The sequence below is a fragment of the Ornithorhynchus anatinus genome, chromosome 12 (assembly GCF_004115215.2).
Source record: "Ornithorhynchus anatinus isolate Pmale09 chromosome 12, mOrnAna1.pri.v4, whole genome shotgun sequence".
NCBI classification, from domain to species: domain Eukaryota; kingdom Metazoa; phylum Chordata; class Mammalia; order Monotremata; family Ornithorhynchidae; genus Ornithorhynchus; species Ornithorhynchus anatinus.
In genome coordinates, this window is record NC_041739.1 from 41,008,851 (window position 1) to 41,021,080 (window position 12,230).

Here is a 12,230-nt window from a genome sequence, read left to right on the forward strand (position 1 = left end):
AGTCGAGAGCGGAGACCCGATCGTCGAGAGTGGGAAGAGAGGACAGGGCGGCAAGGTGAGGAGAGATGCTATTGGAAAGACGGATGGGATCGAGAGAGCGGAGGTCTCTGTGGGGCAGTAGCGAAGATTTGCAGGGGGAGGGAGTGTGAGAGATGAGGCAGGTGAGAAGGTTATGGTCAGAGAGAGGGATTTCAGAGTCGGTGAGGGAGGAGATAGTGCAGCGGTAGGAGATGACGAGATCGAGGGTGTGACCGAGTCGGTGAGTGGGCGCGGTATGGTGGAGGAGGAGGTCGGCAGAGTCGAGGAGGGATAGCAGGCGGGCGGCAGAGGAGTCGTTGGGTACATCCTTCTTACAGAATTCTTACAGAGTAAGTACTGTACTAAGTGCTTGGGAGAGTACAGTGCAATAGAGTTAATAATGATGGCATTTGTTAAGCGCTTACTATGTGAAAAGCACTGTTCTAAGCCCTGGGCGGATACAAGGTGATCAGGTTGTCCCACGTGGGGCTCACAGTCTTAATCCCCATTTTACAGATGAGGTAACTGAGGCCCAGAGAAGTCAAGTGACTTGTCCAAAGTCACACAGCTGACAAGTGGCAGAGCTGGGATTAGAACTCATGACCTCTGACTCCCAAGCCCAGGGTCAGCGGAAAGAGTTCTAGAGTTGGTAGAACCATCTCTGCTCCTAAGAATTTCGCAGATTAGAGGGGAGACAGACATTAAAATGAGTAAATACATTATGGATATATACATAAATACTGTGGGGCTGAGGGTGGGGTGACTATCAAGTGCATAAAGCATATAGATCCAAGTTCCTAGGTGACACAGAAGGGAGAGGGTATAGGGGAAGAGATGGCTTAACCATGAAAGGGCTCTTAGAGGAGATAAAATTTTAATAAGCCTTTTGAAATTGGGCAGAGTGGTGATATGCCATGTAAGAAGGGAGAGAGTTCCAAGCCAGAGGGAGGTTGTAAGTAAGCGGTCAGTGGGGAGATAGACGAGATCAAGATCCAGTGAGTAGGTTGGTACTGGAGGAACAAAAAGTGCAGATTGGGTCATAGTGGGAAATCAGCAAAGAAAGGGTGGAGTTCATTGACTCTCTCCCTCCAAATTCACCTTGCTGATTTCCTACTATGACCCAGGCTAGACACTTCATGGGTAGTGGGGACCAGGGTCAGTCAGTGTTACTCCAGATACAACTCAACAAACCATCCCAAAATCTTGTTACATTCCTCAGGACTGCCAAATATATTTAGGAATTTCCAGAAGCCTGGTCTGTTGATGGTATCAAATGCTTTTGTGACATTTTTCTGTGTATTTTTCAAACTTAAAGGATCATATCAATTACACCATCTTTTAGTTTAAAGTTGGGGTCCAATGCAGTGCAGTTGACTCAGTTCTTCAGTAGCCTTTTCTAAAGGATTCCATCTAGTGTCTTGCTTGTTTGGGAACATACAACAGAAGCAAGATATAAGTTCCCTACCTCCTGGAGTCTACTATCTAATAGAGAAGACAGGAGCGGCAGGAGTGATTTATGAATAATGGGAGTAAGATGACTAACAGGGAATCAATTCATTGCCCACAACGAAATAGGTGAATAACTAACTGACTGTACCAAAAATAACACTAATATATAAGTAAAGATACATACAAGCCCCTAAAAATATGGAATTTGTATCAAAAATATCAGTTGTGATATTTTCCAGTTCCATCCATCTGCCACTACAATTTATTCTGACCGAATTAATAGTTTAACTCAATTTTTCCATATACCGAAGTTCTCCAAGATCCAAATTTCCATGTTAGAGCAGAAATCTCCAAAGTCCCGACTCACCTTCCCAACTCGTAGAAACTTCTGTCCCGTTCTGTCCTGTACCACTCTGGTGGGACAGAGAAAAGCAGCTCCAGGTTGACACAGAAAATCTGCTCCTGTAGCATTTTACTGAGCTTTACTTTTGTCTTCATAATGTTCTAGTATTTCTATTTCATTTCATCTTTCCTTATGTTTCTGTCATCAGTCCCTTCTCCCTTTTTTTATTTTTACACTGGGAGCCATTCAAAGGACAGAGACCATGTCCAATTACCAACTAGTTATTAATTTACCCATTCAGTCGTATTCACTGAGCACTTACCAAGTCCAGAACGCTGTACTAAGTGCTTGGGAGAGTATGATACAACAATGAACAGACACAGTCCCTGTCCACAACAAGCTTGCAGTCTACAAAAGGGACACTCTTTCCCACAGTCCTTAATACGGTGCTCTTCACACAGTATGTGCTTAATAAATATTATTACTATTACATCATCACACTGATGCAAGCAAACACTTGTCATGACTCAACTTGACTTCTGCATAGACTTTTTCACAGACTTCTCTGTCTTCAGCCTCTCCCTCTCCAGTCCATACTGTTCACAGACTGGCTTCATATGGTCATATACCTGTAATTTATTTATTTTCATTAATATCTGTCTCCTCCTCTATGCTGTAAGCTTATTGTGGGCAGAGAAGGTGTCTGTTTATTGTTATTTTGTATTCTCCCAAGTGTTCAGTAAAGTGCTTGGTCCACAATAAGTGCTCAATAAATTTCATTCATTCATATTTATTGAACACTTACTGGGTGCAGAGCACTGTAATAAGCACTTGGGAAAGTGCAATACAACAATAAACAGACACATTCCCTGCCCACAGTGAGCTTACAGTCTAGAGAGTCTTATCCACTCTTCTCCCACTACATCCCGGCCCCCAATTTTTCTTCCTCTCTAGCCAAGCTCCTCACTGTACCTCACTCACATCTCTCATATTTTCAGCCCTTTGCTCCCCCTCTAGACTGTAAGCTCTCATGGTCAGGAAACATATCCACCAAATCTGTCAAATTGTACTGTCCCTAGTGTTTAGCACAGTGCTCTGCATGCAGTAAGTGCTCAATAAATATGATAAAATTGATTGTCACCAATTGCACTGTTTTGTATTTATCATATTAAGTACTCACCTAAATATAAACTTTCATTTTTTTCCAACGTAACTAATTCATCCTTACGGCATTTGCTAAGTGCTTACTATGATCCAAGCACTCTACTAAGCACTGGGTAGATATAAGCTAATCAGGTTGGACACAGTCGCCGTCCCATGTGGGGCTCACAGTCTAAAAATTAACCTGGTGAGTAGTGTCAGTATTTCTTGAACTCCCAGTGGGTGCAACCCACTATACTAAAAGCTTGGAAAGTACAAAAGAGAGAAGTGACATGCTTCCTCACCAAAGAGACTTTATCCTTTACTGAGGGGTAAATTATTTGTAAATTATTTTTGTACCTATGTCCCCACTAACTTTTCAAGTTCTGGAGGTTAGGTATATTGTCCTCTCCCAAGTGCTTAGTCCTTACCACTTAGGGTCACACCTGGAGAGTTTCCAGTACTCTACCAGTCTCGACTATGGAAGGGAAAATTAAGCAGAGGTATATCCATTCCATTCCTAGCTTGGACACTGACTAGCGAGTGGAGAGTCATCTGCTACAAGTCAAAACTTTCCCTTGTTAGGCAGCAGCAGCATGGGAGAGAGTCTAGGGCGGAGACTCAGGTTTACTGCACGGAAGGGCGCAGTGGTAAACCGCTTCCATGTTTTTCCCAAGAAAACTCTATGGATCCACTACCAGAACAATCGCACAAGGAGGTGGGGCATACTGGGAGAGATGTGTCCATGGCGTCGCCATGGGTCAGACACAACTCGACAGTATAAGACAACAACAATAAAATGCTTAGTCCTGTACTCTTCCCACAGTAGACAGTCAATATAAACCTTTGATTGATCAAAATGACTGTAATTAATTATTGCACTTAAATGTCATTTGATGACGATGATGATATGTAATAATAATAATACTGATATTTGTTAAGCACTTACTATGTGCCACGCACTGTTCTAAGGGCTGAGGTAGATATAAGGTAATCGGGTTGTCCCACATGGGGCTCACAGTCTTATTTGTTGAGCACATACTATGTGGGGGGCACTGTTCTAAGCACTGGGGTGAGTACAAGCAAATAGAGTTGGACACAATCTCTGTCTGACATGGGGGTCACAGTCTTAATCGCCATTTTATAGAGAGAATGGGGATTATACTTTATAGTTTATGCTTCCTTAAAATGAGAAGTGAAGTGCCTCACTGTAGGCAGGGAAGGTGTCTGTGATACGGTTGTGTTGTACTCTCCCAAGTGTTTAGTACTGCTTTCTGCACAGTAAACAATAAATATGATTGATTTATTGATTGATTCAAAACAAATCTGGGAGTCTGTTGGGTAGGGGCCTGCTGATGCATGAAGTGTGAAACTAATGAGCCCTAAACCTGACAGCCCTCTGTCCTGTCTAGGCAGGAGGAACCTGGTGAACCAGTTCCTGCTGCATTTATTTGTTTTAATATGTGTTTATTTGCATATAGCTTCCTCACCTGTAAAATGGAGATGAAATAGCTGTTCTCTCTCCCCCTTAGACTGGGAGCCCCAAGTGGAACAGGGACTCTGTGGACATAGCCCTGATTATCTTGTATTTGCCCAGCAACTTAATGTGGTGCTTGACAGAGAATAAACACAAAACACATACTATGATTAGTATTACTATTGTTATGAGCAGGAGGCTGGGAGTCAGGAAACCTGGATTCTAGTTCCAGCTCTGCCACTGTCCACTGGGTGACCTTGGACGAGTCACTTTTCCTCTCTGGCCTCAATTTCTTATTGCCTACAATGAAGATAATAGGCCTGCTTTTCCTACCTCTTAGCTTATGAACCTCTGTAGGATGGGGGCTGTGTCCGATTGTCTTTGGTCTACCCCTGTGCTTAGCCTAGAGCTTTGTACACAGTAAATGCTAGTGGATAGAACATGGGCCTGGGAGTCAGAAGATCCTGGGTTCTAATCCCAGCTCTGCAACTTGACGGCTGTGTGACTTTAGGCAAGTCATTTAACTCCTCAGTGCCTCACTTTTCTAATCTGCTAAATGGGGATGAAATAACTGTTCTCCTTCCCCAGTAGACTTTAAGGCCCTTGTAGAGCAGGACTGTGTCCCACTTGATTATCTTTTATCTTCTCCAGTGCTTAGTATGGTGTTTGGAACATAAGAAGCACAAGATATACCACAATTTATATTACTATTATTATTTAAATCCTTGGCCTTCCTTTGTGTGCCTGACCCCCTCCTCCTCTTTCCCTGCCTTTAGACTGTGAGCACTTTGTGGGCCAGGAACTATATCTAAGCATCCATGTATTTTCTCCAAAGCTTAGCACAGTGCTTCACACATTAACAGATGTCTGACTATTGGACAGAAGAACACAAATGGCAGAAACCCAAGAAGCAACATAGACAAATGGATAGAACACGATACTGGGAATCAGAAGGACTTGGGTTCTGGTCCTGGCTCTAACATTTGTCAGCTGACTGCTGTGTGACCTTGGGCAAGTCACTTACTTGGGCAAGTAACTGCTCCATGCCTCAGTTACCTCACCTGTAAAATGGGGATTAATACCGTGAGCACCATGTGGAATGTGGACTGTGTCCAACTTGATTAGCTTGTATCTATCCTGCACAAATACCACAAAAATTAAGAAATAATAGCATAAACATCCCCAACCGTGGTAAATGTTCTGTCTTCTTCTTCCCACACTTTAGGGCTCCCAAGGGCTGAATGGCCATTCCTTATCCTAATCAATCAATAAGTAGTATTTACTGTTTGCTGTTGCAGAGCACTTATACTAAGCACAATAAGTAGTATTTACTGTTTGCTGTTGCAGAGCACTTATACTAAGCACTTGGGAGCACCTTCACAGAGTAAGTAGACATGATCCTTGCCTGCAAAGAGCATACGATCTAACAAGGGAGACAGATATTAAAACAAATTACAGGTAGATGAAGCAACTGAATTTCACAATATGTAATAATAATTACGGTATTTGTTAAGCACTTACTGATTGCCAAGGACTGACATAAGTGTTCTCGAAGGGGAAGGGTGGGGTGAGTTCCTAAGTGTTTAGTGGGTGAAGTCTTAAATCCCTAGGTGATGCAACAGTTGGGAAATAGGGTGGGGAGATGAGAGATTAGCCAGGCAAAGCAACCAAGAGATACAATTTTAGTAGGACTTTGTGGATAGTGGGAATCTCCTGGATGAGAAGCACCATCCCCCAATGGATAGAGCATGGGCCTGGGAATCAGAAGGACTTGGGTTCTAATCCCAGCTCTGCCACATGTCTGGCAAGTCACTTCATTTCTCTGTGCCTCAGTTTCCTCAGTGGAGATTAAGATTGTGAGCCCCATATGGGACAGGGACTGTGTCCAACCCAATTAGCTTGCATCCACCCCAGTGCTCAGTATAGTGCCTGGCACATAGTAAGCACTTAACAAATACAGTTGTTATTATAGTTATCACATGAAGGGAAAGGGAATTTCAGGAAGGAAGAAGGGTGTGGAGAGGTTGAAGGAGAGAGGGAAGAAAGCAAGCGAGCAAGTTGGCATTAGACTAGCCAAGTATGGAGAATTGGTTGAAGTGGGAGATAGCTCATTGTGGGAAAGGAACGTCACTGTCTATTGTTATTTTGTACTTTCCTGAGTGCTTAGTACAGTGCTCTGCACACAGGAAACACTTAATAAATATGACTAAATGACTGTCAAAGGGCAGGGACTGTCTCTATCTGTTGCCGATTTGTACATTCCAAGTGCTTAGTACAGTGCTCTGCACGTAGTAAGCACTGAATAAATACTATTGAATGAATGAATGAAAGAATGAAGTAGTGGAGAGAGAGCGGAAGGAGTGCCTTAAAGCTAATAGTCCCATGGCCAACCTGCTTTTTAGGAGTGCTGAAGGGGGTTGGGTAGGTGAAGGAGAAGTGAGGGTCTGATGAGTTTGGAAATTCTGGAGGTGGACAAGTGTTCGTGATCATCAACCTCAGGCCCGCAGCATGGATGCCAGAGATGCAGGGCTCATGGCCATCAATGGGGTGGCCAAAGTAACTTGCAGTTAGTGACTGCCCAGGGAGCATAAAAGAGAGTCAGACAATACCCTCTCAGTTGACTTGGGCTGGCAGAGGTGAGTTGGGATTCGGTGCTTTTTATTTATTTATTTAGGTATATTACTGTCTACCCCTCTCAAGGTCACACCTGGGGAGTTTCCAGTACTCTACCAGTCTCAGCTGTGGGAGGGAGAATCAAGCAGAGGCCTACCCATTCCATTCCTAGTTTGGCCAGTGGCTAGCGAGTGGAAGGCCATCGGCTACAAGTCAAAACTCACCCATGATGGGCAGCAGTGACGGGGAGAGAGTCGAGGGTGGGAACTTGAGGTTACTGCGCAGAAGGTGACATTGGTAAACTGCTCTGTATTTTTACCAAGAAAACTCTATGGATCCACTATGAGAACAATTGCAGATGGAGGCGGGGCGTTCTGGGAGAGATGAGTCCGTGGTGTCGCTATGGGTTGGAAACAACTCGATGGCCTGAGGCAAGACAATATCTGATTCCCCCTTTAGACTGTGAGCTCTGCAGGGAATGTGTCTGTTGTTGTAGTATATGCTTCCAAGTGTTTAGTACAGTGCTCTGCACACAGTAAGTGCTCAATAAATATGACTGAATGAACGAATGAATGAATGTTCAAACTCTAGGGGGAAAGTGCCTACAATGTGTAAAAAGAGGCCTCAGGGGGAGGAAAGATTCAGTTGTGGGTCCCCTTCTTTTCTCCATCTACACCCACTCCCTTGAAGAACTCATTCCCTCCCGTGGTTTCAACTACAACCCATATGCAGATGATACCTAAATCTACTTCTGCAGCCCTGATCCCTCTCCCTCTCTGTAGTCTCACATTTCCCCTTGCCTTCAAGACATCTCTACTTGGATGACCTCCCGTCACCTGAAGCTTAACATGTCCAAAATAGAACTCCTGATCTTCCCACCCAAACCCTGTCCTCCCCATGACTTTCCCATCACTGTAGACGGCACCACCATCCTTCCTGTATCACAAGCCTGTAATCTCGACGTTTTTCTTGACACCTCTCATTCAACCCAAATATTCAATCCATCACTAAATCCTGGGGGTTCCACTTTCAGAACATCACTAAACTCTGCCCTTTCCTCTCCATGCAACTGCTACCACGTTAATTCAGTCATTTATCCTATCCCCCCGGATTACTGCATCACCCTCCTTGCTGACCTCCCAGCCTCCTGTCTCTCCCTATTCCAATCCTTCACTCTGCTGTCTGGGTCATTTTTCTACAAAAAACATTCAGGTCATGATTCCCCACTTGTCAAGAAACTCCACTGGCTGCCCATCTAACTCCACATCAAACAAAAACTCCTCACCATTGGCTCTGAAGCACTCAACAACCTTGCCTCCCTCCTCCCTAATAATAATAGTGGCTTTTATTAAGTGCTATGTGCCAGGCACTGTACAAAGTGCAGGGGTGGATTCAAGCAAGCCAATTGGGTTGAACACAGTCCCTGTCCCATATGGGGCTCACAGTCTCAATCCCCATTTTAGAGATGAGGTAACTGAGGCCCAGAGGTGAAGTGATTTGCCCAGGGATACACAGCAGATAAGTAGCGGAGCCGAGACTGGAACCCATGACCTCCTGACTCCAAGGACCCTGCTCAATTCACTTTGCAATGCTGCTACTTTCCTCCTACAACCCAGCCCACACAGTTCATTACTCTAATGCCAAACTTCTCACTACACCTCGATCTCATTTATCTTGCCACTGATCCCTTGCCCACATCCTAACTCTGTTCTGGAATGCCTTCACTCCACATATCTGACAGGCAATTACTCTTCTCCCCCTTCAAAGCCCTGACTAAGCCCTCATTTCTTCTTCTCCCACACCCTTCTGTGTCACCCTTACTTGCTCCCTTTATTCATTCCCTGTCCCAGTCCCCAGCATATGCACATAGCTGTAATTTATTAATTTACATTAGTGTCTGTCTCCTCCTCAAGACTGTGAGCTTGCTGTGGGCAGGGAACGTCTCCATTTACTTTTACTGTCCCAAGCGCTTAGCACAATGCTCTGCACTCGCTCAGTAAATGCAACTGAATGAATGAATGAAAGGAAAAGGGAAATGAAGTGGCCCAGACTTCCTACTCTAATCTCATCCTCCCCTTTCATCCACACCAGAGATGATGAGCCACATCTGAGTGGCATGAGCAGACCCAGGTAAGGGAGACTTGGAAATGAAATGAAATTTATTCTTTAAAAATATAATGAAATAATCTATTGACTTTAGGGAAAAAAATGTCATATTTCCTGATCACCATTCATTGAAGTGGTGATTTTTTTTCCCCTGGGTGGCGTTTTCTTCTTAATTAACCAGGACAGTAAATAGAGCAGCTGCCTGGCTAACACCCAGGTATCTTCTGATCAGTGGGTCAGGGAGCCCCTATTTAATGTTCACGCAGTCACTCCCTCAGGCCTCTGAGAACCAACCCCTTCTGAACCCGAAGGAATCCAGATGTAAAACTCATTCTGGAGTCTTTTTCTGGCAATCCCCTGGATGGCTTGGGGAATTCTCTTATCCACCTGCCTGGAAGAATTTAAAATGAACCGGAACTCCTTAATTCTCACAAGCAGGACCTCTTTCCAGGAGGAAGGCAGGGAAGACCAGGCTGGTAGCCCTGGTACTGGGGCAGGGGATAGACACACAGGGAGACCTTATGTACAGTCCAGAACAGAGGGAGGGGCTCAGAAGGGCAGACACATACACTAGGAAAAGCAAAGGGGAGGAAACGCCTTTTTAAAATTTTTTTGTTTTACAAATGAGATCTCCCTCCTCCTGCTTCCTTAATTTAATTGTGGTATTTCTTTAGCGTTAAGCAGGGGCCAGGGAATCCTAGGAGCTGGGTTCTAATCCCAGTTCTGCCTTTTGACTATGGTGTGATCTTTGACAAGTTACTTAACATTTCTGGGCCCCACTTTCCTCCATTGCAAAATGGGGGTCCAATACCGGTTCTCCCTCCTATTTGGACTGTGAGCCCCTTGTGCAACGGCGTCTGTGTCTTACCTGATTATCTTGAATCAACTTCATGCTTAGTATAGTATTTATGAAATACTAAAGTTATTATTATCATTATTACTACTATGTGCCAGGTAATAGTAATAATAATGATTATGGTATTTGTTAAGCACTTACTATGTGCCAGGCACTGCTCTAAGCACTGGGGTAGATACTGGATAATTAGGTTGGATACAGTCCCTGTCCCACATGGAGCTCACAGTCTTAACCCCCATTTTACAGATGAAGGAACTAAGGCCCAGAGAAGTTAAGTGACTTGCCCAAGGTCATGCAGCAGACAAGTTGTGGAGTGGGGACTAGAACCCATTACTTTCTGACTCCTAGGCCAGTGCTCTATCCTCTAGGCCATGAGGTACAGTAGTGAGTACTGGTGGAAATATAAGATGATCAGGTTGGAAACAGTTTCTGGCTCACATGGAGCTCACATGAGGGAAGGAGAACCGGTATAGACTTTCCATTTGGAAGCAGTGTGGCTCAGTGGAAAGAGCACGGGCTTGGGAGAGGTCATGGGTTCTAGTCCCAGCTCCACCACTTGTCAGCTGTGTGACTTTGGGCACATCACTTCACTTCTCTGTGCCTCAGTTACCTCATCTGGAAAATGTCGATTAAGATTGTCTCCACGTGGGACAACCAGATTACCTTGTATCCCCCCAGTGCTTAGAACAGTGCTTGGCACATAGTAAGCGATTAACAAATGCCATCGTTGTTATTATTACTATTTAACAGATGAGAAAACTCAGTACCAGAGAAGTTAAGTTGACTTGTCCAAAGTCACACAGAGGAGAGGGCGGAGCAAGGATTAGTACCCAGGTCTCCCATAGTTGCAATAATAATGATGGCATTTGTTAAGCGCTTACTATGTGCAAAGCACTGTTCTAAGCACTGAGCACTGTTCCAAATGTTATTGTACTCTCCCAGGTGCTTAGTACAGTGCTCTGCACACAATAAGCACTCAATAAAACCAATTGACTGATATAAAGAGGCAGAGTCAAAAATAGAGACCAGTTCAGTGTAGGACTCATCCGTTAACACAACAAAACTCAATCCTTCCTCATTCATTCATTCATTCATTCATTCATTCATTCATTCATTCATATTTATCAAGTGCAGAGCACTGTACTAAGCCCTTGGGAAGTACAATTCAGCAACAAAGAGAGACAATCCCTGCCCACAACGGGCTCACAATCTAGAAGAGGGAGACAGACATCAAAACAAGTAAACAGGCATCAGTAGCATCATTATAAATAAATAGGATTATAGATATATACTCATCATTAATAAAAATAAATAGAATTATAATTATAAATATGTACATATATACACCAGTGCTGTGGGGTGGGGCGGGGTAGAGTAAAGGGAACAGGTTGGGCAGTGGGGAGGGGAGGGGGAACAGAGGAAAAGGGGGACCAAGTTTGGGAGTCTGAAGAACCTGGGTTCTAGCCCAGATTTTCCACTCTCAGTCATTCAGTTGTACTTACTATGTGCTTACTGTGTGCAGAGTACTCTACTTAGCTCATAACTGGGAGGGTGGGTGAGAGCCTGCTTGGGTCTTTTCAGAAACGGCACATGCCTAAGTAGTCTGTAAACTCGTTGTGTGTAGGGAATGGCCTAACAACTCTCTTCTATTGTACTGTCCTAAGAGCTTAATTACAATGCCCCTTTTTCCTCTTTTCTCTCCTCCCCATTGCCCTGACTCGCTCCCTTTGCTCTATCCCCCTCCCCGCCCCACAGCACTTGTCTATATATTTACCTATATTCATAATTCTATTCATCACTATTAAGGATGTGCAAAAATCTGTAATTATATTTACTTATATTGATGCTATTGATGCCTGTTTACCTATTTTGATGCTTGCCTCCCCTCTTCTAGACTGTGAGTCCGTTGAGTGCAGGGATTGTCTCTATTTGTTGCTGAATTGTGCTTTCCAAGTGCTTAGTACAGTGCTCTGCACCCAGTAAGTGCTCCATAAATACGATTGAATGCATGAATGAATGAATAAATAACTTGGTAGGCTCTCAATAAATACCACTGATTGATAGATCAGTAGACCCTGACCATTATCAGTGTTATCTTCCTCAAGGAAAGGCAGTTACTCTACTTACAACTTCGTGGCCAGTGTGGCCAGGACTGGGTATCCCACATTGGCCTATTTGGCCACACACTTACTTCTCTGGTGAAGCTCACCATCGATGGTGTCTTTGTA

The 12,230-nt window shown here is 44.1% G+C and overlaps 1 non-coding gene across 1 annotated transcript; it reads left to right on the plus strand.

Annotated features, from left to right (window-relative positions):
* The first annotated feature begins 7,116 nt into the window (after positions 1–7,116).
* Positions 7,117–7,254, plus strand: LOC114815825. The gene has a single exon (XR_003763627.1). It is a non-coding gene; the product is annotated as a small nucleolar RNA SNORA7 (small nucleolar RNA).
* Positions 7,255–12,230: the final 4,976 nt, after the last annotated feature.